This window comes from Crinia signifera, chromosome 7, assembly GCF_055691185.1.
Source record: "Crinia signifera chromosome 7, ASM5569118v1, whole genome shotgun sequence".
In the NCBI taxonomy this organism is placed as follows: Eukaryota; Metazoa; Chordata; class Amphibia; order Anura; family Myobatrachidae; genus Crinia; species Crinia signifera.
This window is the reverse complement of record NC_139223.1, coordinates 117,762,179-117,787,814: the sequence shown is the minus strand read 5'-3', so window position 1 is coordinate 117,787,814 and position 25,636 is coordinate 117,762,179. Positions and strand designations below refer to the sequence as shown.

At 46.5% G+C, this 25,636-nt stretch overlaps 1 long non-coding RNA gene across 1 annotated transcript in view; it reads right to left on the bottom strand.

The window, feature by feature from the left end:
* LOC146019529 (uncharacterized) overlaps nt 1–10,563 on the bottom strand; it is a 132,767-nt gene extending 122,204 nt beyond the window's left edge. The window contains exon 1 of the long non-coding RNA XR_014450583.1: nt 10,460–10,563. This is a non-coding gene — a long non-coding RNA (uncharacterized LOC146019529). The remainder of the gene's footprint in view (nt 1–10,459) is intronic.
* Between the last annotated feature and the right edge of the window lie 15,073 nt (nt 10,564–25,636).

The following is a 25,636-nucleotide window of genomic DNA, read 5'->3' as shown; positions in this document are numbered from 1 at the left end:
AGTATCATAAATATTGTATTATAATGAAGATATTTTTAGCAGCAATCAGAAATAAGTAATAATGATAAAAATATTTTTGTTAAAAAATATTAAAAAATATTAAAAATATTAAAAGTATTTTTAAAGATGTTAAAAAGCAGTAAATAACAGGTCGGACTAAGACAAGAAATGTTTCAATTCAAATTCCCCGTTTAACCCCTCGGGAACAAGGGTGTTCAAACGGTAAATCCACTTCATTTCTGCTTGTGCCAGCCTTTTGTCTAGGTCCCTTGTACGCCATCTAGGGGTAATTAATTGGATTCCCCAAAAATGTATCAGGTTACACTCTTTGGACTGGTGTTGATTCTTAAAGTGCTCAGACAGCGTATGGGTAGTAAGGCCCTTTCGAATGTTATAGACATGTTCGGCAAGCCTAACCTTTAATGGGCGACTACATGCTTTTATGAAGCATAGAAATTGTAAGTGCACATCTATATTAAATTGATTTGTCTAAGAAGGTCTGCACTATATTTCTTTTATTGTGTCATTTCATACTATAACCACCATTGAGGACCTGACTATTTGAGGACCCTACCAGGAATTATCCCATTGATTCATGGATACCTGCTTTTGGTGACATTAACTCTTTGTGATTACCTTCACATGAACTGAGTTCTAATTGAGAACACCACAAGCGCTAATTCTTCAGTTTTTTCACTTGTTGTGCTATTACAGTTATGTTGTTACGTTACTGTTATAGCAGTGAAGTAATGCTAGTCCAGATTAGCCATTTCCCATCCAGGAAATTTACCAGTCACTCCTTTGAAGATGTTACTGTAAATAATGACAGTTCTTAAGCAAGATAACTTGCAATCCTTTTGGCTGTGGATTATCAGTGCATTGTGATGTAATGCAGAGAATATCGCTATGACCACCATATAATGCAGAAGAAAATCAGTGATCACAAAATAATGCAGAAAAGTCATCTTTATGGCCATATAATGCAAATAGAATCAAAGTGATTGTGATATACTCAAGAGAGCATCCCACCGACTGCCACATACTGCAATAAACAACACCATGATCATAATATGATACAATTTAGAGAACATAACACTGACCATCAGACAATACAGCGAGTAAAGACCCCCCCATACACTAGTCCAACCTGTCCTAAGGACAAGTTGAACCTGATTTCTCTTAATGTGCCCATACAATTGCACCGTATGATGCGATGCGCGGTCCCACGGGCATCTCATTGCACAGTACAAAAAGTACTGCACATACTTTTTGTACTGTTTTCAAATCGCATCACATCGCATGCAAATCGCATGCGATCCGATGCGATGCAATATAGTTCAAAACGCACAGGAAAAATCTCACTGTGTATGGGCACCTTAAATCTCCCCCGGCAGCTCCCCAGGAGAGATCATATACAATTTGGCACTTGATATGCCATTATTTACATGTGATAAATGTATCGCATGTATCTGCCAGTGAGCTTGGAGCAGGGGGCAGGAAAATTATTATGATATATCATGGGTGCTAAATAGCAACCGCCATGTGCTGCTGACAGCTCCATCTATGACTGAACATATTTGCAGCCCGCCCAACCTCCGACTACAAACCTATGTGCATGGGACAGTTCATCGAATCGAATGTCAGCCCAATATGCCGGAATAACCATACAGTAATGCAGAGAAAATCACTGGACTGTACATAGTGACTGTATATAAAACAGAAAACATCACAGCAACTTTCATATGATGTAGAAAACATCCAAATAACTTCCATGTTACACAGAAAGCATCACTTTGACTTACAGAACAGTGTCACACATCGAATCGCAGCTCTGTCACCCATGCGGGAATTATCATTTGCATATTTAACGGACTGCGAAATGGGCTTAAAGTGGTCCTGGAGAGATGGTGGAACTCATTTCCCCTGGCACTGACCCCCCCCCCCCCCACCCCAGCCCATTAGGTGGAGCCTGGACCAGTGTTTTTACACTCTCTGTAAACTATAAATGTGTGCCCCACCTCCCAGTGCGGATGTACATGCCTTGCGAATGGTGGGCCAGCATACCATCATTCGCAAGATGGGATCTGGTTCACTGAACCAGAATTACCCCCAATGTCCATAGTAGTGCTGCTTATACACATCTGTCTGTGTTACTCTAGCAGCTCACTGTCCATGTCCCTCAGCAATCACATGCCCTGTGTCCCTCCAGCAGCTTCCCCACCTCTGTGTCCCTTCAGCCCCCTCTCACCCTTTCTTCAGCACAGAGCCTGCTCCTCTTAGTGGCACTTCTTCACTTCAGGGGCGGTGATAGTATGACATCACATAAGCCGTGCCGGAAGAAGAAGCCGCTGGGACCAAGCTTTTCTGTTGGAATTACTGTTCCTTTGTTAGAGGTGGAACTAAGTTCCCCCTACCATTAGAGGTGGTGGAACTCAGTTCCACCCAGTTTCCCCTCACTTTAACCCCTGGATGCGAATAAGCTGCAAAAAAGTGTGATAAAGTGCGAAGAGATGCGGTGTTGTGCGATATTATGACACATAAAAGTGCGATCTATTCCGCCGGTCATGTGCGAGTTTTGGACCAAACGGAATGCGAATTACAACACTGCCTTGGCATGCCAAAGAACCCCCTAACCTATTGGCCCTCCTAAGTCCCCTACATTATGCATCACACCCCCTATATAAAGGGGCACAGATGCCATTTTGACCTTTGAAAGAGAGTAATGAGAATGGAGAGGAGAGGAGGTATTGCAGTGAGCGGAGTGAAGTGTGAAAGGGGAGTTGGGTGAGGCAGCAGGGGGCCAGTCACACCCAGCACTACCAGAGGAGCCAGGGGGAGAGGCAGCAGAGGTATGCTGAGAGGCAGCAGTGCCAGAGGGAGAGGCAGCAGTGTGGCAGGCAGCATGACCACAGCAAGGCTAGCACAGGCCCTGGAGGAGCAGGCCCAGCAGGAGGAGGACCCTCTGGCATCCCCATCCCATTCTCTCACCCAGGATGTGTTCATCACCCAGACAGAGGAGGAGGGCCACATCTCAGAGGTCGACTGGGGTGAGGAGATGGAGGTGAGGAGGAGGAGCGGGAGACTGGCCTGGAGGAGGAGGCGGACATGGCCATGGAGGAGCTGGAGGTGGAGGGAGATACTGTGCGCACCCAAAGTGGCTGGAAGGTCCGATTTGCATATGAAGAGAATGCAACATCAGTCAGGGCCATTATCCCTGTATATGAACGGCTGCTGGGGAAACACCATAATAGGTCCACTGCACAGCGTAAGAGGGCCATGTGGCTGTCCATTACTCAGGCAGTCAACGCAGTCAGCAACCATAAGCGCAGTGTCAAAAATGTCAAGAAGCGCTTCAACGACATCAAGAGGCACCTGAAGGCCAAAATGGCCACTGAGGTAAAAGAGGCTACCCGCACTGGGGGAGGAACTTCAAAACACATCTCATACCACATATGAGAAAACGCTGAAGAGGATTATTCCACCAGAGGTCCTTCCTGGCCTCCATGTGGCGGATACCGATAGACCACCAACGCCACCCACTGCATAGTTGCCCCCCCCCCCCCGTAAGGGTCCAAATCATCTCTCACCTGCTCATATAAGTCCAACAGGTTAATGCGGTTCAGCCGAAATATCCCCACAACCTGTTGATCCGAGAGGGAGTCCAGGTACAGCCTAGCACGATACCTACGTGAAGCACGCAGTAGGCAGGGTACCTGGATCTGGTGCGCAGCTTCCTCCCTCCTCCTGCGCAGCTCCTTCAAATGGGTATAATCACATACAGCCAACTCCAAACCACTCTACAAAATCTCCATGTCTAAAACCCTCACAGGTGTCCTTAACGATGTTGGGGTATATGTAGGGGAGTTTATGAGTAAAAATGAGGACACCAGTGAGCAAATGAACCATTTGTGCACTTGACCAAAGTTAGTTCTGGGCCAATTTGCCCATTAGAACCTGGTCTGAAAAAAGTGCGATTTATAGACACCTCAAAAGTGCGATTTCCGTTTGCGCATGCCATTAAATAAGCGATTTGTATACTTTTCTGTGCGAAAACATCTGGATGCTGAATAAATGCGAATTTTTTTGTGCACTTTTAGAAAGTGCGATTTATCGCACACAAAAAATGCGAAAACCGGCCCGTTGTGCATTTTTCATGGGCGATTTGTGAAAAAAATGCGAAAAAGCCATTTTGTTTCCTATTTATCGCCAAAAAACACAAATCTAACTCCATTAAATGTCACCCCATTTCTCAAGTATATTCTATAAATAAGTACTAAAATCTGATTTGTTACTATGGAGAAAATCTCCATTTGTCCTGTTTACAGGGAATGATAAAACCCCTCCATATCGGTGCTTCAATATTCTCCCCATAGAACAGGTGCTTGAGAAGAGGCAATGAGACCACTCCTATTGCTGCTTAGATCATTATTAAAATCTCCCATACAATTACAGAACCTCTGATTTCTTTCTGATAAGTATGGGTTTAAAGAGTTCTTATAAATTATAGCTTGAAAACATATCATCTTATACTATATTACGTACATAATTTCCAAGTGTTTAACTGAGCAGTATAATGAGCTCACATCAGAGGGGAAATTGCAGTTATTTTTGATAATTGCACATAAGATTTTCTATAAAAACAAAGTTCTCCTTCACCGACTACATATCATTAAAGTAAATCTAAAATACATACAAAATGAAATCTACGATCCCCTTAAAAATTATGTGTTCTTTATTAACATAAACCAACTGTATGACAATGGGGTATATTGCAGTGCTAATTACTACCAACTGTATGACAACACAATGGGGTATATTGCTGTACTGATTATTAATAATTTAATTAACATTCCTTTATAGCCAGAATCACCGATATGTGGTGACTTTGAAAAGCCACTGCTTATTAAATATACTACGTTGAATTGTAATACTTCGTAGGCCATGTACACATCAGGCTGACCGGCAATCCAGCCAACGAGAAGATGTCGCATACATCCTGTGTGAGCACATTTTGTCATACAGCAAATTGTATTGATATCACTCTAGTGTATGCCCAGCCATAGGGGGTTATCAATATGTGCCGGTATTTCCCGACAGGGGAAATATCAATACTCACTTATTCAATTCTGCCATTAACGACAGCATTTAAGGGTGTCAGATCCAACTTTTTCTAATGTCAGATCTGTTTTTTCGGAAACGGCTGTGGATTGCTGATTTACAGATGTTTTTTGTCAATCTGCGGCTGTTTTCGTCGTTCCACGGACTTTCCGGCACTTGACAGCCATAACATTGAATTCCAACTCTAGAGTTATTGTCGGATCAAACGAAAATGGCCAGAAATGCCGACTATCAGCGTATTCAAACAAACGAATCCCATATTGAATACCCCCTGTAGTACACTTATAAATAACTGATTGTTTAGGAACATGTGATTAGCATGGCAACCAGTCACCTGACATATATAGGGAGCAGAGAGGCTTGATGATATTACAGTCTCCAGGAAGAAACAGAACAGAAAACACATGGAAACATGACATCAACTCTATGATGAATATAAGTAAAAGACACAACATACATATGTATTAAACCTTCTAAATAGGGGACAAATGGAGAAGATGCTCAAAGCAGACAATCATCTTCTAGCTAGCAATAATCAAATACATTGTATAGAATGATTGGAAAAGCTGAATGGTTTTTATGGGCAACTTCTTTACTTGTTCATTTCTCCTCTGTTTAGAAAGTTTGATACATTACTCCCAGTTATTTGATGTATTTGTAGATGCTTATTTGTTAGAATTTCAGCAGCATTTCTCATGCATTTGGTCTTAAAACCCTTATTACTTACTGAACACTAAAACATGTTGCATGCTTCACCACATTCTACATTGATAAATCAGAAAAACAACAGTCTAGCAACTTGACAATTTAAAATGTATACTGTAAGTAGGTTCATTGTACAATCAGTGCACTAGTAAGGCAGTGTGACCAGAGAATAGGACACAAAGAGAATATAAAAATGCATCTTGTGTGCTACATGCATAGATGGTATTTGGACGCTGGGTAAACGGCATTTAGATTGACCTTAGTTGACTCGGCTGAGTTAGACACATCGGCAGCCTTTAGAACGTCCGTAATGCTAATTAGACACTGGCGGCAATCGGTGGGACCATGGTCGATGGACACATGGATGACAGTGTGCTGAGAAGAGCGGGGCAGGTACCGTGCCTGGAGCTTGGCGAGCACAGCAAGCCATGTGGGTCCATGTGACGTTAGGCACCGAAAAATCCTGAAAAAGTCCAGTCGACCATGTGTCCATTGACCATGGTCCTGCAAGTTATCTGCCGGAGTCTAAATAGCGTTACTGACAGTGCCACTATATCGACCGCTGGGTTTCTTTACGCATCTAACTCAGCCAGGTCTAATAAGGGTGGTTGACCATACCACAACCGGGATAGATATAGGGGAATATTGTATTACACACGGGCTATCTTCGGCAGCTTGGATAGCATTTTCCACCTATTATGGTAATATAGGCTGATTCTGCTCTACGTCTATAGGCTTCAAGCAAAATCAGCCACTGCCAGAGCACAGAATGCCTGATTGATGTACACAAATGCATTCACAGCTGCAAATGTATAAGCAGCATCTGAGTATAAGCAGCAGCTGTGCAAAGATATGCTAATGTGTAGGACATAATAAGTGACACTGATCTGCTGCTTGCATACAAAGACGCAACCATTAGACACGCATCGGGTTACCATGCCATTCCAAAATATGACCACTGGAAAAAAGATGCTGGAACCATTGTAACTGCATAAAAGTTTGCAGTCACAAACTGTGACATGCCCCAGAGACACACCTGCATTTTATGCGCTGCTGTACATACTCCATGTTGATGTTTACAGGGAGGCTCATTCCTTAAACAAGATGCCCACTAAACCTATTACCTCACATGCATTGCACCATCTTGGCACTGTGTAAGAGTACCGCTGGGTTAGATGGATATTTTCCAATAATATATAGATGTCAGCTATCTGCCTGCTTCCTGCACAGGGCGCTCGGAGATCGGAGACACCATAGAGGTGTCTCTGATCTATGAGAGCTGGAGAAGTCAATCAATGGTTGCCGACCATCAACTGATTTCTCCACGGCTGCGAATGGATGATTATGCAAATTATCCATTTGCAGCTGTGCAGGGATTGCGGCGTGCGAGGGGAGGGTGGCTGACACGTGGGTAGCGTCTGGTGGGCTCGCAAGGCTGTGGATTTTGCAGTCAACCAGAATAAGGTCCATAGTGTCAAGACATCTGCTGGTATTTACTTTACATTTGAGTAGAGCTCCAACAAATGGTCACCTCTCTGTAAATCATCTCTGATTGCCATCGAAAGACCACTGTGGCACATGCACAGTGGCAAAAGATTGTGCCACTACATACAAAATAAATATTGTGTACATCTCTGAATCAGGCCTAGTAGTGGCTGCAATGGGTTATTGAATTTGCCCCATACCGCATAGTATATATACTTTCACTCAATATAAAAATGAAGAACAGCATTTTGGAAGGAAGCCAAATGCTGTAAATTTCTTCAAGTGGGAGGAAATTAACCTTTTCGTGATTTTCTGGTTGAGCAAATTCCAATTAAGATCTGCATTATCTGAGCTATGTTTAAGAATAAAAATCAGTTTCAGGTGTGTCATTAGTGATTTTAATTAGATTGCCCCATTAACAGTCTGTGTGTCTTTCATGAGCTGGAAACTTTTAATTCCAGTTTGTTAGTTCTGTTACAGCATTCTGAATTTGCTATCACTCCAACCAACATCCTCCAGCCCTGTATCCCCGAGCTCAGCAGAGGGAGGCAGAGATGAAGCCAAATGGATCTCAGTGCTCTATCTGTCTCCAATATTCTGCATAAGCTGATGTCTGCTTCATATGTTTTCCTGCTATGTAATGGCCAGCTGAACACAAAGGTCTTTTATGAGATTTTCCCAGAGCTTAGCAATGAGCAGGTATCTGCCACACTTTACATCTCAATGTTTGATTTGATGTGAATGCAAAAGTGATTGAAAAACAAAAAACAAGAGCAATGTCCTATGATAATGTGCTATCGGAACTATGCAAAATGTGCAAATATTTCATAGTTCTTTTTTTCCTTAAAGTGGTCTTCTAGCTATTTGCACATATGATCACTTGTCTCATCTGAATACTGTAAATATTGTCAATGACCAGCAGTGATATACCCTGGCTATAATGATGCCCTGATTCAGAGGTGGATGCTGCTGCATCATTATGCTTATCCAGTAGCACTCTGTATGTTTTAGGATGCATCAATGGAGGCAACATCAGTTGCACCATCAAATATTGCACGAACACTATGGAGGTGAAAATTCTCCATCTGAACCTTGTGTTACAGATCACATATGTTAGTGCATATGCGATAAGTAAGAATGCGGTAGCTGGCGGAGGGGGGCCGCGGATGTTAGTACATCCTGCCCTGTCTCAGATACCTATCCAAGGCAAAACCTTGAGATTCAACTGTCGGATGTGGCCAGCACCCCAAGCAGGGGGGACGCCCTGCCGCTCACCTGCTCACGAGGGGGGGGGGGGGGGGGGGTAATGCGGTGTCCGCCCCTGAGTCCAGTGGGGGTGAAGCAGCCGCGATCGTGGCCGTTGCTAAGTGTTGGGGAGAACTTGGAAGTGGCCGATGCCGCCGTTGCTAAGTCCAGGGGGGGGGGGGCAGAGGGATGCGCCCACTGCTGCAGAGTCTGGGGGGAATGCGGACGCTGCTGCCCAGTCCAGGGGGGTTTGAAGTGGCCGCGGGCATTGCAGAGTGGTGGTGGGAGCTTGAAGCGGCGGCCGCCGCTGAGTCCGGGGGGGAGGGGGTAATGCCACCGAGTTGGGCGGGGGATGGGGGCTGCCCAGTCCGGGGAAGGGGGATGCGACGGCCGCTGAGTCTGGGGGGTGGGAGGGGGGATTTGGTGTGGGGCACCGCTCACCAGTCTCCAAGTGGGGGGGAGAGCTGCTTCCATGCCGCCCTCCAGTGGCAAATGCCTAAGGCTGCCTAGTGGTGGCGCCGGCCCTGGATGTAGCAGTTTTGCCTTTATTGCCAAATTCAAGTCTGACTGCAGGGGCTAAAGTGTGTGTGTTTGGGCCTTATTCTTCTAGTTCACTCTTTCTGACAAATTCCTTCTTAGATGGACAAAACCATGTACACTGCAGGGGGGCAGATGTAACATGTGCAGAGATAATTAGATTTGGGTGAGTTATTTCGTTTCTGTGCAGGGTAAATAGTGACTGCTTTATTTTTACACTGCAATATAGATCTCACTTTGAAGTAAAACCCAGGGGCGGATCTCGGGATGAGGGCGCCCCTAGGCACAGCAATAACGTCCCCCCCCTCCCCCGCCTAATGGTATCATTTTTATTGATTACTTATAAGCACTCATTTGATAATAGCCAAAATAATTATTAAAAAAATCCACTATATGTGGCATGTTCTTTTATTATGAATACATATTACTAATGAGGACAGTTTACAAGGGCAGTATCTGCATGTCCTGTCCATTTACACTCTATTTAAGATGGAACATAGTACAGTACAGTGGATATTTTGCAGTTATTGGTACATTTTGGGCTGACAGTACTATCACAGGCATCAAAGTGCCGCCCCCAAACATGTGCCGCCTCTAGGCACGTGCCTCTCGTGCCTAATGGGAAATTCGGCTCTGGCAAAACCCCACCCAAATCAAACTCTCTCGCACAAGTAATATCTGCCCACTGAAGTGCACATGGTTTTGTCCATCTTAGAAGGAATTTGTCAGAAAGAGTGAACTAGAATAAGGCCCTTTGTGTGTGTATGTGGTGGTGGTGGTGGTGGTGGGGGGTAAACAAGGTGGATCTGAGTTTTTCCAGAAGTAATGGTAGTTCCACCCAGGGCCACTGAGAGGTACACCGGGTCCTGGTAAAATGGGGGGAGGGAGTGACCTAATTGCAGGGTGGGGCCACATCACACAATTAGGCCACACCCCAAAAATGTTTAGGGGGGGGTGAAGAAACACTCTACAGTTGAGGGTGGAGTGTTACTTTCGCCCTTCCCCTCAGCAGCAGCAGCAGCACACACCTACAGCATGTGCTGACAGTAGGCTCAGCATGAGCTCTCACACTGTCAGCGAGACGCTCATGCTGAGCCTGCTGTCAGCACAGCACATGCTGTAGGTGTGTGCTGCCTGGGAGGAATGGAGGGGGAAGGGGAGGGTGGACCAGGACCCCTGCCGGGCCCCTACAGCAAGCCCGGGCCCGAGTAAATAGTACTCTCGGCAGCCCTGCCCCCCACAATAGGGGAGGGATGGGGGGGGGGCTGTGCAGCTCTGTCTCTGTGGGTTAAGCCATGGTACCCTTGGCCTGATTCCTGCACTGGAGGCTTCTGGATACAGGAAGAGAACCTTGGTTACAACTGCGCACCTTAGTGGAGTTTCCTCATTCTAGGTCTGGACATCAGAAGTCCATCATCAAATTACATCTGTGCTTCCGGTATGTGGTCCTTGGGTCGACATTGCCTAGGCTGACATTCATTAGGTTGACCAAGATAAGTTTTTCATGTTCTTTCTGTAAAAAAAGATGGTTTCTCATACTTTACCATGCAAATCCTTCTTAGATGGACAAAACCATGTGCACTGCAGGTGGGGTAGATGTTTCTTGTGCAGAGAGATTTAGATTTGGGTGGGGGTTTACTTCAAAGTGAGATCTATATTGCAGTGTAGAAATAAAGCAGCCAGTATTTACCCTGCACAGAAACAAAATAACTCACCCAAATCTAATTCTCTCTGCACATTTTACATCTGCCCCACCTGCAGTGCACATGGTTTTGCTCATCTAAGAAGGATTTTGTCAGAAACAGTGAACTAGAATAAGGCCCAATTTGTAGTGTTAATAACGGAGATGGTGCTTACATTATGCCAGGTCACATTACTTCACATGTATTCCACGTCCCCTTGCCACGCTTCGGGCTCGGTGGCTCGCTACTCTCCCCACACTATATAAAATCAACTCCACACCGACGTGGATAGTGGGGGTATGAAAAGGTCGGAGGACGTGTACCGCCACCCCTCGCGGGCTCGCTGCGCTCACCACGCTTCGGGTAGGCGTTGATAGTACGGGTGGCGTGGGGGTGCTTTTAACATTGTAAGCACCTATTACGGTGCTTATACAATTTTTTATCTTATAGGGGGCACATTTAACATTGAAAACACCCATTAGGGTGCTTATACAGTTTAAAATTGTATACCATTGTATATGCCATACAATGGCATACAATTCGCAATTGTATATGCCATACAATGGCATAAAATTTAAATTTGTTCAATGGCATACAATTCGATGGTATACAATTTATAACATTGTATCGCATTGCATCGCATACCATCGTATGCCTTTATGGTATGCGATGCGATGGGCGCCGTTCTAGGAAACAAGTACCGTTATGTGTACATGTGCTGGCAGTTAATATGGGGGAGATGTAAGAAACCTTTCATAGAGAAACAGGGGTCAATTTACTAAGATGTGGGTTTTGTTGAAGATGGTTAATTATTTATTTAGCAGCTTCTAGAAAATAATAGATTCAGATTGGTTGCCCATAGCAACATCCCATCTTCAGCAGACCTCCCTTCTTAGTAAATTTACACCACTTTGGAGAAGTTGTCCCTAGCAACCAGTCAGCTTCTGTCACTTCTATATTATAGTTGATAAAGGACAGATAGAAGCTGATTTAATATTATGGGTAACGTCTCTCTTGAAGCCTTGATACATCTCCCCCATGAGAGACCAGGGAAGGTCAGTCGGGCAGTTGGATGGCCCAGTCTGCTCTCTGGTGCAGCTGTTATTTTAGTCAGTTAGGTTTTGATGCTTTTGTGCTGACATGTAAAACATTAGGGGCATATTTATTAATGCATACCCTCCAACATGACCCATTCCATTAGGTACAAAATGCTCTGTTCCTGGACTTCCCTGCCAGTGGCAGTTACAGATGTGAGCCTGCAGCACAGTCCAATATTCAAAAAGGGGAGCCACACCAGCTGCCATCCCAAACATCACTGAGAGTTGATATGACTCCCCCTCTTTGAATATTGGACTGTGCTGCAGGCTCACATCTGTAACTGTCACTGGCAGGGAAGTCCAGGAACAGAGCATTTTGTACCTAATGGGATGGGTCATGTTGGAGGGTATGTTAATGATTACAGAATGATTACAGTAATAACCATTTTTATCACTGCTATTTCCCAGTAGGATCCAGATTTTGATTGGTTTATACAAGAAATCTTATGATTCAATTTTTTTCAAACAGGCACAAAATGGCCCACACACTGTGATGTCATCATTGTCCTTCTATATAAGCTCCTTCCCAACCAGCTTTCACTCACACCTTGGCTATAAAGAAAGGTGATAGGATCAGTCTTCGGATGGACCCAAAGCTACATAAAGAACAACCCATCTGTGCCCGTGTGGCACCACTCCTAGGCCACCAAGTGCACATGGAGCCAACTGTAAAGCGTGTGGAGCCCCCTGTGAATCCTGTGGAGCCATTACATCAATCAATGGGGCGCTTCTATGGAGCTACACCACGCAACCGTATACTGCATCACAAATTATCTGTAGAGCCTTCATCTCGGGTCTTTCTACCACCTTTGAAGTGTGTGCAGCCCGTTGTGACATATGTGCAGCCCCTTGTGAGGCCTGTGGAGCCCCCTGTAAAGCATGTAAAGCACATGGAGCCCCCTGTGAGATGTCTGAAGCCTCCTGATAAACCTGTGGAGCTCTCTGTGAGGTGCATGAAGCCCCCTGTGAGGGGTGTGGAGCCTCCTGTGAGGTGCATGAAGCCCCCTGAGAAGGGTGCGGATCCCCCTGTGAGGTGCCTGAAGCCCCCTGCAAAGGGTGTGGAGCCTCCTGTAAGGTGCATGGATCTCCCTTTGAGGGTTGTGGAGCCTCCTGTGAGGTGCATGAAGCCTCCTGTGAGGGGTGTGGAGCCTCCTGTGAGGTGCATGAAGCCCCCTCTGAAGGGTGTGGAGCCCCCTGTGAAGCCGGCAGAGCCCGCTGTGATGCCTTTTGAGCCATTATACCACTTCAGCAAGCGTGTCCATGGCCGTATACCACGGGATGCTATCCCACTTCCATCTTGTACCCGTATACAGCTCCTCAACATTCCTTCACTGCCCTCTCCACCCATCCACCCACCCCCACTAAGAGTTTCTCATATTCTCCGTGCCATCTTCCCCAAGTCACAGAAAGTGATCTGTCCATCTTGTAGAAGACATCTGTAACACCCTGGGGTGTCATGGTCACTGGATTAGGAAATAACATTAGGTAAGTAGAGAGGGGCGCCTGCCCATAGATTAGTTATGTAAAAATGTATTAATATGAATAAGAATACATGTTCAGGGCCACCAAGAGGGGAGGAACAGTTACTAATTACCCGGGACCGGGCTTGCTGGATGGGTTTGGTGGGGGCCCTGGTCCAACCTCCCCCCCCCCATACCTTCCCCCTCAATCCCCCCCAGGCAGCAGCAGCACACAGCATGTGCTGTGCTGACAGTGAGATGCTGAGCCTGCTGTCAGCACAACACATGCTGTAGGTGTGTGCTGCTGCTGCTGCTGAGGTGTGTGTGTGTATGTGGAACAGAGGCTGGGGGCTGCATGCAGCACTCACGGATACTTTTAGCACATCCGTCTGGCTTGTATCAGCGTCTCCCGGCAATCATGCTCCGTCCGTCTCCCAGTCCTGCAGCTACTGGTGGCCTAACTGACGCAACCAACAGTAGCTGCAGGACTGGGAGACGGACGGTATCCGTGAGTGCTGCATGCAGCCCCCAGCCTCTGTTCCAGCATTGCCAGTGTGGATTAATAGTTATGTCATGTGGTATATAGTCCACCAGAGATTAATTTTATGGTACGTGTGCCGTACATTTCGATATATGTTTTTATGTATTAAAATGTTTTACTTGAGATACTGCACTTGCACTATTGGGTGCCCCTTGTCTTACATTTGTTGCATATATATATATATATATATATATATATATATATATATATATATATATATATATATATATATATATATATATATATAGAATATTTGTAAGGAGGGCACTCACCAATTCGCAGTTAAAACTTCATATTTATTCAAACCTTTAAAATATTGAACATCAGGTGGTTGTCAACGTTTCGGTCCGCATTTCAGACCTTCTTCAAGACAGACAAATGCAGCAAGAGATCTTACTCCAATAGAGACCTAATTGTTACTGGTTCCATGGTGAACTTATATACCCACCCACTCAGGAAGTGTCTTATTTAGACCAATGAACAGTCATTCAACCAAATTATGCTAAAATCTTTCAAAAGCAAGCTTGCTCCAAAACTATCCCCAATAGGTATCAAGTAACTACATCTCCAAAAATCATACCAGTCCATCTTAACATGTTAAATGGCTAACTAGCGTTGGTACATCGAGTGGAAAATTCTGGCGTGCGTTCCAAATCGCTGGAACGCACCGCCATTTTGTTTCCATATTTCCTTCACCAGAACACGTCTGTGTACACTGATATCTCTAATTTACCCATAATCAAGAATCAGGCGCATAACTCGATCCACTTACTATATCATTAATAGGTACAAAAACGGGGGCAGCGGTGTGTCCCCGCAAGTTTGATCAGACGATCGCGTCACCCGGAAATGACGCTAGTATGCTCAAAACGGAAGCCGCCTGTACTTTGTGTACAGCGGTCTCCCAGCAACCTACTCGGCCTGAACTTCCCATCCCCAATGTGCATAGCGGTAACTATGCAACGGGCTAACCCAGCCCTGTTGTGTTCCATAGTCGCATCATCAAAGAGCGACACCAGTAAACAGTAAATAGCCACGCTGAAGCAAAACGTTGCCTAGCAACAGTCGATACGCAATTATGGAAGGCAATGAATCTATAATGATATTACTGGTACCTGATTGTGTTATCCTGAGAAATATATATCAACAATGTCAAAAGCTTTTGACACTGTAATTTTGACAACTTTAAATACATGATTATGGAAGGCAATGAATCTATTATAGTATTATAGGTTCCTAATTGTGTTATCATGAGAAATGCACATAAACAATGTCTAACGATGTTATTCTATGGCATGGGTATATGGTTCACCATGGTCCCAGCTGCATATATACAAAACAGTTCAATAAAGACATACACTATACAAAGACATTTAAAAAGACAAAAAAAGGTCACCCCATGGGTATATTTACCCATAGAATGAAAAAAATGTTCAAGAGAGCAAAAAAAACTTTATTATTTTGCTCTCCCTGCTCCATTGTATCCACCTACAAAAAAGGGGAAGGGGGGGATCAATTCAAAGAATATAAAGAATATATAAAAAATGATGAAAAAAACATTTCTTAGAAAAAATTCTTATGCGAAGAGCCTTTTAGTGTCCAGCCTATAAGGCATGAGTGTCCAGAGCCACTGGATGTGGCAACTTCCTCGTCACACTTCAAATGCCATCCCAGTTTACAGAAATACACTGTAGGGTAAATGTTCATTGAGTCCCTTCGGGGAACAAGTATCAAGACGCTGTATCCATTTTAACTCCCTTTGTTTCAGGAGCTTCTCCCTATCGCCCCCACGTCCTGGGGCAGGAATATGGTCGATGATCATACTCTTCAAACTTGCCACTGAGTGACCCTTTATAAAAAAATGGCGGGCTACTGGCTTGTCTGAACCTTTCTTCTCGAATGCCTCCCTAATTGACCGTCTGTGGTTGGCCATTCTTTCACGAAAAGTCCTCGTTGTGAGACCAACGTAGTAGAACCCGCACGGGCATAGTAAGAAATATACAATATATGTGGACTGGCAGGAAACTCTGTGCTGTATCGTAATTCTCTGGTTGGTATGCGGATGTGCAAATGTTGATCCAACCATCATAGATCTGCACGTTATACAATCCGCACAGCGGAAGCAACCCTTCTTGCCCGTTTGGATCCAATTTTTCGTTTCTCGAGCCGGTATCATTGTGGGTCTCATCAGCATCTGCTTAAGATTTGGACCTCTTTTATATGAGATCATAGGTGGTATTTTGCTGATCGCACCCAATGCTGGATCCCTTATGATAATAGGCTTGATTTTTGGATTGATTTTTTCAACCTTTGGCCCTTATTCTGATCGGTGCGGATATTCCCGCATTCTTACGGAGCGGTCCGCACGCCACGGTGTTTTGCCGCATGCGGCCATCGTCCGTAGAAACGCCCACGTGTCCTCCGCATTCGGACGGACTCACTCTTTAAGAACAGGGCGTGTTTACGGACGACATACAAACCATGCGTGTGCGGGAGAAACACTCCGATTCTGCACGGTATTACAGAGTATTACAGAGTATGCTCGGAAATACCGCATCCGAACGGGAGCCAAGCGGTGCTACCGCCCGTAAGCGGAGTATTTACGCCAAACAACCCACTATGAAGTATCTTCTGCAATACATCACATGACCCACTTATTCAATTACCTATCCTCATAAAAAACAGCTTATTTGGAATTGGAATCAATGTGTGTGGTTTCATGAGTACATGTCTAATACACATGTGTATTGATAGTATTAAGATTCAGTCATGTCCATTGTTAGCAGTTTTTAAGTGTGGGACAAGTACAGCATATGTGGGGGATTACTAAGGTTTCCTTGAAGCAGCAATGGTTTCAATTAAAGCACTGACAAGCGGCCTATTAGTGAGTAATGAGTAAAGGAGTAGATTCTATTGGGTTCAGGTGTTAATGGTTGTAGTCATTAGGCGTACGTTCGCCTACCGCATGAACGAGTGGTGTCCGCAAAGCAATAGTACACTTGTGGACACCGCACATTTCTGCCCTTTTTGCTCGCGTGCATTCGGAGTGGTTTCCGAATGTACGCCCCCCAACATAAGTGTACTCCCCCGTGTCCGCCCATGTTTCCGACACCGTTTTGCCCACTTTGAAACTACGCCCATGTGTCATTCCGCATGACGCCCATAATACGCCCCTATTTCCCGACTGATAGCGGTGAACAGTTTTGGACGGGATTTGGCCGAACTGGTACCGAGTCAAGGCGTGGCACATGCGCGTAGCGTTCTCCACGCATGCGCAGACGCCGTAAAGACGCGATCCGTAAGTACGCGGTAAAGTCCGCGTCAATCAGAATAAGGGCCATGTGAGGCTGTATTGTAGGTGGTAGAATAAATCATTCTTTTCTCATCGAAGGGAGCTTTCTTGGTGTTATCATAGAATCTCTCTCTTGCTTTGAGAGATATGATAATATGGTCTTGAAAAAGTTCCCGGTTGCCAAGGGAACGAAACGCGTCGACGTCACTTCCGCCCCAGAGCCAAATTCCTTCCTGAGGTCACGAGGTCGTTTACACGGAGCCGGCTTACTATACGGACTGCCGCTACTAACAACTCCGTAAGCTCTATTCAGCGCATCAGCGCCTACGGCTGCCTGCACCTGCCGCCTACTCGGCGTCCTCCCCTGCTACCCTATATTGGATACAAAGCACGGACGCCATTACATCGTGAGCACCGGGTTGAGCTTCCGTGACATCGGGCTCCCCGCCCCTCCGCTACTATTCATCAAGGAGGGTGAGCATATTGCAAAGGAGATTTACCTGACTACTTGACTTCACCTCTCTGGCATTTGCATTAGCGCTAACAAGTTATCCACAGCTTTCTCCTGCGATATAGTGCTCTGGCTTGTACTTTCCTTTGCTTATCTTGCTATTAACAAATTGGCTGCCGCAAGCTGCATACTAACATCAACCTTGTTATTCTCCACTGTATCGACCCAATACATGACCCACTCTGGAATTGGCTATTTCGACACCATTCATTCAAGTGTCTCTTATATGAATTTATATGGTATCTGCCTATTATTTTATTAATTGTGTATTTTTTTATACTATATATATATTTTCATTGTTACTGTATATGTCTTTGTATGAGCTCTTTTTTATTATGACATTTTCTTACATATAAAATTAACAGCGTTAATTAAACTGTGCCCTGGTGTCCTTCTGTTCAGTACGGTTCATGAGGTATATTTTTGTCCCCAGCAGCGCTAGTGCATAACCCCACTTTCTTGCTATTTTCTTAGTGAGCCACTAGCAGACTCACTTGCACCAGCTGCAGCTGAGCACAGGTTATTTACAACACTTAGTTTTATAATTGATTAAATTTTTCTATTATAGCGCCGGGCTCTGTGGATTGTAGAGGACCCTTAAAAGTCCATCCTACACCCACAGATTTGTCCTTCTCCTTAGACCTGATTAAACTGCCATGAATTTTCAGCTGCCAGTGTTCAGTTAGACTCCACCCTGCCAGAGTGAAAGCCGGCCTTGCGAATGAATGTGTATGCTGTGTGGATGGATCAGGGCCGGCGCCACCACTAGGCAAATCTAGGCATTTGCCTAGGGCGCCGGCCACTGGAGGGCAGCATTGTGTCCCCCGTGCCGCGGGGGTACCTGTCCTGCGGGGCTGTGTATTTAAAGCTGGCAGCGGAGGCAGCGAGGGGTCCCTGCAGTCAATAAGAAATAACGAGCGCTATCCGCCGGGCTATGTGGAAGCGCTTCTGTTGTGAAAACACTGTCCGCACGCTGATTGGCTGAGATTCAGCCAATCAGCGTGCGCCGTGCGGCCAGTGTTTTCACAACAGAAGCGCTTCCGCATAGCCTGGCGGATAGCGCTCGTTGACTGCAGGGACCCCTCTCTGCCACTGCCGCCAGCTTTAAATACACAGCGCCGCAGGACAGGTACCCCCCCTCCCCGGGCACCGGGGCGCCCCCACCCCGACTCGCCTGGGGCGCTCCGGTGCCTTGCACCGGCCCTGGGATGGATGTGTAGGGCTAGCGAAGTAATCATATCCGAGTAAAAATGTTCCAATCCCATCACAATCCTCCTACCATCGTATGATTTTTTTAAACTGGGACCCAGTCATCGCAAGTGACAATGGACTTACTCACCGGCTGCGATGAATACAGGTATATCGTGGTCGGTGCAGATGTCATACACCCTCCGCTAAAATGCTTGGGACGCCTGCATTTTCCCTGATACTCCCAGTGTTTTGGTTCGGGCACGCCTGTAGGGGCCGGACTGAGGCAAAGCCTAGGGGTAGGCTCCCCTGACAGGGTTTGTAGGGAGCTGATTAGCGGGGTAGTTATAGAAGGGGTGTCAAAGGAGAGGGTCATAGTGGGAGGGGCTTAACGGGGTGTTGGAGGGGTTTATAAGCAGGGTTCAGGCGGGAAAAGGGGACACTGGGAGATTTCTACAGCAGCTCCCACCCACCCTCCCTGTTTTTATAAGGTTTCAGGTAGAAAATTGTTATAGTATATCCTTTTTGTCACAGTGGCCTGTGCGGAGGGGGGTCCTCGAGGTTAGTGGCATTGAGGCTTAATTATGTGACGGGGAGGGCCCCATGAGGGGGCTGGACTCCCCTGGGTGAGGTTAAGTAATGAGCACTGGGTGTTGACAATTGGTGCCCCCGAGCCAATCGCTATCGGCTGGGGGTAAGAACTCCTGGAAGTGCTTGAACGTGTGGATAGGTTTATTGGGGCCTCGGGGACCACCTCCGTTGAGAATGTTTTTGGTTATTGTTAAACTTGTATTGTTTCAATAAAGATGGCCGCTGTGGCCAATTTTATCCAACAGGAGTGTTTGTGTCATTTTGGGTAAGTGGGGTCAAAGAAGTATGGGTCACAGCGATTAGACAATACCCTGTCATGTGTTTTCCTTAACACTCCCATGAAACGTCTGGTTACAATCTCCAGGCGTCTACTTCTTTTTAGTCATCTTGTGAAGGCTAGCGAAGGAAAAAAGTGGAAGTATTTATTTACGTCCGTATGCATGCACAGTGTATCGATAATCGGCCACTGTATGAAATAAGGCCTGAATCAGGCCCTATAGAGTCAGAATGTGTCCCACATAAACTTTATCTTCAGTAGAATTACCCTGGAATATCGTCACATCTTATTTATTTCCCCTTTCTCTCTGCAGATATAGGAGACATAATGGAGGCACTCAGAGGAGCTGCTCTGGGGAATCCTGACCATGTACTACAGATGTGACATACAGATGTGGTCACGGCAGTGACAGGAGGCTTAAGGGGGACAGACCAGAGATGTGAGAACACAGCAGAAGTGCCGTTTCCTTACAGTACTTCCAGAAATACCTCTTTATTTTAATAAACATTTTCTGGTTTTCACCTGGGCTGCCACTGGGTTTAGCTGTAGCATCATTTATGCTGTAAGGTAGTGTGAGAGGGCATTGGTGGTGTATGCTAGTGGAATGTATTGTGTATAAATTGGCATTTTGTTTTAAGTCTTTGCTTCCTGTTCTCCAAAGTGGTTGCCAGCACCACCTGGCTTTCCTACAGATTGACTCCTCTGCAATTTTCCTACCAGTATATTCTGAGTGTGGGAAGAAACTGGAGTACCCAGAGGGAACCCACACAAGCACAGGGAGAATATACAAACTCCACACAGTTAGGGACACTGCGAGAAGTGAGAATAGTGTACCCTACACAGTACATGTTTATGGATATTAGAGCAAAGCCATTCTCAGACCAGTATATAGGATTGTACATAGTCACATTGCTCCCTGTAATATAATCCTGTAAATTACAATGGGAAGGGCTATATTCCATGTATTATCGCACTGAAATAGGCTAGAGCAGGCATTCCCAACCTCTGTCCTCAAGGTTCATCAACAGTGCAGGTTTTAGTGATATCCAGGCTTTAGCATACCTCCCAACTGTCACGATTTTGGAGGGACAGTCCCGATTTTCGGGTCCTGTCCCGCTGTCCCACCCGCGGCAGGCATTGTCCCGCTGCGGGGGGGTGACAGTTGGGAGACCCCCAATCTAGTAGAATAGACGCTGTGCGCATGCGCACAGCGTCTATTCTCGTATGAAAATGAGGTCGCGGCTAATTAGCATAAGCCGCGCCCTCATTTACATACGCCCCGCCCCCTTTTCGGCCGCTCGCGCGGCTTCGCCGCGCGAGTGTCCCTATTTCATGAAGACAGAAGTTGGGAGGTATGCTTTAGCACAGATGGTTAAATCAAAATAACTCAGGTACTAATTACGTCACCTGTGCTCAGGCTTGGATATCCATAGAACCTGCACTGTTGGTGGGCCTTGTGGAGTGAGGTTGGGAATGTCTTTGCTAGAGATAGATCAGCTGTTATTATTAGAAATGAGCGGGTCCGGATCTCCGGGATCCGACAGATCCGAATATCGCGATCCGAGTCTGGATCCGAGCCGGCTCGGGAGTTCCCGCCTAAATTCCGGACCGAAAACGAGGCAAAACGTCATCATCGCGCTGTCGGATTCTCGCGGGATCTGGATTCTATATAAGACGCACGTGCGCCCCGCCATCTTTACTCCAGCATAGGAGAGGGAAGAGGGTGGTTGTGCTCTGTGCTGTGTGCTGTGCTATAATAATAATATATTATTTTGCTGCTGCTCACTCGATTAGGGTCTGCAGGGGCTGCTGTACACAAGTCCAGTGTACAGGGGCTAAAGTGGCCAGTGTACAAGGGGCTGTACAGGGGCTGTGTTCAGTGTGACAGGGCTTGTGTCCAGTGTGACAGGGCCTGTGTACAGTGTGACAGGATCTGTGTCCAGTGTACAGGGTTTGTGTCCAGTGTACAGGAGTTGTGTCCAGTGTACAGGGGCTGTGTCCAGTGTACAGGGGCTGTGTACAGGGGCTGTGTCCAGTGTACAGGGGTTGTGTCCAGTGTACAGGAGCTGTGTCCAGTGTCCAGGGGCTGTGTCCAGGGGCAGTGTCCAGTGTACAGGGGCTGTGTACAGGGGTTGTGTCCAGTGTGACAGGGCCTGTGTCCAGTGTGACAGGGGCTGTGTCCAGTGTACAGGGGCTGTGTACAGGGGTTGTGTCCAATGTACAGGGGCTGTGTCCAGTGTACAGGGGCTGTTTACATGAGTTGTGTCCAGTGTCCAGGGGCTGTGTCCAGGGGCAGTGTCCAGTGTAACGGCTGTGTCCAGTGTACAGGAGCTGTGTCCAGAGGCTGTGTCCATTGTCCAGGGGCTGTGTCCAGTGTGACTGCTGTGTCCAGTGTACAGGAGCTGTGTCCAAAAGCTGTGTCCATTGTCCAGGGTCTGTGTCCAGTGTCCAGGGGCAGTGTCCAGGGGCTGTGTCCAGGGGCAGTGTCCAGTGTGACAGCTGTGTCCAGTGTACAGGAGCTGTGTCCAGGGGCAGTGTCCAGGGGCTGTGTCCAGGGGCAGTGTCCAGTGTGACTGCTGTGTCCAGTGTACAGGAGCTGTGTCCAAAAGCTGTGTCCATTGTCCAGGGTCTGTGTCCAGTGTCCAGGGGCTGTGTCCAGGGGCAGTGTCCAGTGTGACGGCTGTGTCCAGTGTACAGGAGCTGTGTCCAGAGGCTGTGTCCATTGTCCAGGGGCTGTGTCCAGTGTACAGGAGCTGTGTCCAGAGGCTGTGTCCATTGTCCAGGGGTTGTGTCCAGTGTCCAGGGGCAGTGTCCAGGGGCAGTGTCCAAGGGGCTGTGTCCAGTGTGACAGGCTGTGTCCAGTGTTAAGTAAGAAAAATAAATAAAAGTAACACCCTCCAGGTGCCGGCGCCCTAGGCAAATGCCTAGAGCTGCCTAGTGGTGGCGCCGGCCCTGGTCACTGCAGCAATCATCTCTATGTCCCTGTATAGCAGCTTATTTAATACATGTATCTCAGAGGAGCAAGGTTTTATTATGTTGAATGCTAAATACAATATGTAGTTGTATTGTTTAGTAGTAGATTAGCATATAATAATTACATTAGCCATTACTTTAAGATCCATTGGGCAATTGCTTTGCCTGGTGTCACCTTACCAGGGCAGTGCCAGGCACACACTGGCATAGAATGTATACAGAGTTTTCCAGCAACAACTGCCACAGCAGATGGTTCTGGAATAAAGCATGCTTGCCTACCTGACCCTCTCCATGAGGGACACATTGCTCTGCTCCTGAACTTCACTGCTAATATATGATTGCCATCACCTGTGGTGAAACACCTTTCTTATCAATTTACCTAACTCCCCACAGGTGATAGCAATCCTATGTTACCAGGGAAGTCCAGGAACAGAGCATTTTCTCCCTGAAGGAGAGGGTCAGGTAGGCAACCATGGATTAAAAGGTCAACACAGAAAGGTTGACGGTGACAAAAAAATCTCAACACAAGGCAAATGTCGACATAGAAATGATTGAGATTGACATGAGTTTTTCATGTTTTTGGAGTCAATATCAACATCTGAAAATGTAGACTCTGATTAAGCCTGGTCCTATGGGGACATATGTTAAAGCATACTCATAATAGCATATGCGCATTTCCAGAGCTTCTGCACGTGCGCTTTTGGGCCACTTGCATAGTTGCTGTAGCGCTCGCATGCAGGGGGCGTTCACATGCAAATGCCCTGTGTTTCCTGGGAATACTCACAAAAATGCTGGGTGTGCCCAGGAAAATGCTGGGCATCCCCATGTGATCACAGGCGGGCACCCACCCCATTTTTGGTCATTCTAGGTCAGTCCAGAGTGATTTAGATTTGCTAGCAGGGGAAAAATCATTCGCAACGCGGCGGGGATGTGCGGACCATGGCGGAGGTGGGCGTTTGTGCGGGTGGCATTAGAATGCTTGCTAATCAGAGAATTTTTGCTAATTGGCAAGTCAGAGATACAGTACCCCTTTAGTGTAGTGCGTACCCTCGCATGGCTTGTTTCAGTCACCATGCTTATGGCCACTTTACAGTTCACAAAGTCCTCGTGTATATAATATAGTTTGAAAATTTTTAAAATTATGAAAAAATAATAAAAAACTTGTGTGGAGCTTTTCATGTGTCAACCACGTTGGCATTTAGTTTGTGTCAACATTATGCCAATGCCGACCTAGTAAAATGTTGATATTGTGCATGTCGAGCTTTTGGTGTCGACCTATTGACTGTCTATCTAGACACTGCCGACCTATAATCCGTATGCCTACCAGGTCAGTGGGTCACCTGTGGGTCATGACTACTGAATACAGAGCATACGATTTTATGTAACCAAGACAATCGGGCACAGACTGAAGTACAGACCAGCAAGTGCACGGTATTCAAACAGGCATTGTTTAATCTTGGTTGTGTCTCTGGTTCCTTGACCCTCACCAGGGCCACGAGAGGTATGCCGGGCCCACCTCCTGTAAATAGGCCACCCCCCCAAAATGTTTAAGGTGGTGAATAAACACTCTACATTAGTAGGGACAGTGCAACCAGTAAACCCTATACAAAAAATCACTTATTCCCCAAAATGGTGTAAACATTGTTACTAGTCACTGTTTTATTTTACAGGTACCGCTCAGCAATTTCTTACATTAACCCCCTTCTTTCTCACTCATTTATTTATTCTAAATTCACTTAGTGCTCTTTTTTTTAGCACACTAAGTAGCACTATGTGGCAGACCCAGCGGCAGCTTGGGGGAGCGGTGCTAGTGGGGTCTGTGGTGGGTGCCGCTGGCTGAACTGACAGTCAGTGGGAGTCCGAAGCCGGGGTCTGCGTCTTGTTGGTGCCCGGAGCTGAAAACCATGGTCTGCCTCTTAAGGGAGGCCGGAGCTGAGGCAGCGGTTGCTGGCTATGCTGAGGGGCACACTGCACAGTCCTAGAGGTGCAGTAGTGTGAGAGGGGAAGTATCCAGGATAGCACACACCTGGTGTGTGTGTGAGCTGTTCCTTATCTAGAGAGTGCGAAGAGCCTGCCTGTCAGTGATCACAACACTCACCTGTCAGGCTCGAACAGCCCGGAGGGAGCGCACCACTGCCTGAAGAGTCAAGAATTGGATCTGGGCCTGTGGGGGATCACTTTCAACCCTGCAAGGGCTGCGCTCACCCAGCATGGGGGAGAGACCTCCGCTTTGGCATGTGGAGCTCATGGGGATGTTCATCTGTTTTAACCGGTGGTGAGTAATCTGCTTTATAGTATATAGTGGCACTTCCTATGCAATGTTTTATCATTTTTATGTGTGTGTGTGTGTGTGTGTGTGTGGGGGGGGGGGTGTAGATGGCAAGATGTCAGATGTATGTATGTAAAAGTAAGTAAAAATTATTCCACTAATAAGAATAAAGAATCTATTTGAGATTACCAAAATATATTACGTTTAGTCTGGCTCTGCTACTGGGCATCAGTGGCGTAACTACTGTAAGGCAGCCCCAGCAGCCGCTTGGGGGAGCAAGCAGCAGCAGGGTCTGTGTGGGCGCCGGCACCTGCTCGACGCACTGACATGCTGCTGCCTGCCGCTGCCCACTGACTGAGCACTGAAGGCGAGTCAGCCGCAGCGTGGGTGGGGCTATGGAAGAGATGACAAATTCCCCCACTGATTCAATTGACTGTACACAGAGCTGGCATTTGGCTACTGTGTACAGGATGGGCAGGCGGATGGGCGTGCTAGGGCAGCCTGGGATGCTTCGGAGCCAATGGAAGGGCACCACACACTTTTTGGCAGGGGCGAGAAAAATCTATAGTTACGCCACTGCTGGGCATGGCAGCATTTTTGCAGCAGAGGCATGGGTTGCAGCTGCAACAGTGGCCTCTTCTCACCCCTCATTCAGTGCAACAGTT